Here is a 543-nt window from a genome sequence, read left to right as displayed (position 1 = left end):
CTCTGTCCCACGCCTGTAAAAACGCCGTGAAAACCGACGCCCCCCCCGCGGTGCTCTGGGACATCATGCGATGCTGGGTGAGGAGGGACCCCCAGGGACCCCTCGGGGACCCCCCAAAATCCGGGCCGAGCTCAAACCCCCCCCTCCCCACCCCCCTTTTCCTCAGGCCAAGCTGCACCCGGTGAAGCTGGAGCGGCTCCCGGACACGAGCCCGGCCGCGCGGATCCTCGCTGTGGAGCCCACGTAGGATCCCCCCCTAAACCCCCAAAACCCACCCCCTGAGCCCCTTTTAACCCATTGAGACCCCTTTTAACCCCCCCAAATCTCCTCTGTGCCCCCACAAAGGCTCCAGGCCTCCTTCGCCCTCCGGGACGACGCCAATCCCAGCTCCCGGAAACGCGGCTTGAAGAGGTTCCCCGAAAACCCCGAAGCCTTTTGGGGTCCCAAGGCCAGAGCCAAGGCAGGGTGAGGGGCTGGGGGGGTTATTCGGGGGTTCAGCTCCCCCCCTTTTCATTCCCAAGTGGGATATTGGGATATTCCCCC

General features: G+C 64.8%; 1 long non-coding RNA gene across 1 annotated transcript; it reads left to right on the top strand.

Annotated features, from left to right (window-relative positions):
• On the top strand, positions 1-471 carry LOC113979961. Its single transcript, XR_003538029.1, has 3 exons — positions 1-77; positions 167-243; positions 346-471. It is a non-coding gene; the product is annotated as an uncharacterized LOC113979961 (long non-coding RNA).
• The last annotated feature ends 72 nt before the right edge of the window (positions 472-543 follow it).

Source organism: Neopelma chrysocephalum, unplaced genomic scaffold (assembly GCF_003984885.1).
Source record: "Neopelma chrysocephalum unplaced genomic scaffold, ASM398488v2 Primary Assembly neopelma1_90958, whole genome shotgun sequence".
NCBI lineage: Eukaryota > Metazoa > Chordata > Aves > Passeriformes > Pipridae > Neopelma > Neopelma chrysocephalum.
Note: the sequence above shows the minus strand (reverse complement) of the source record. Positions and strands in the feature narration are given on the sequence as shown.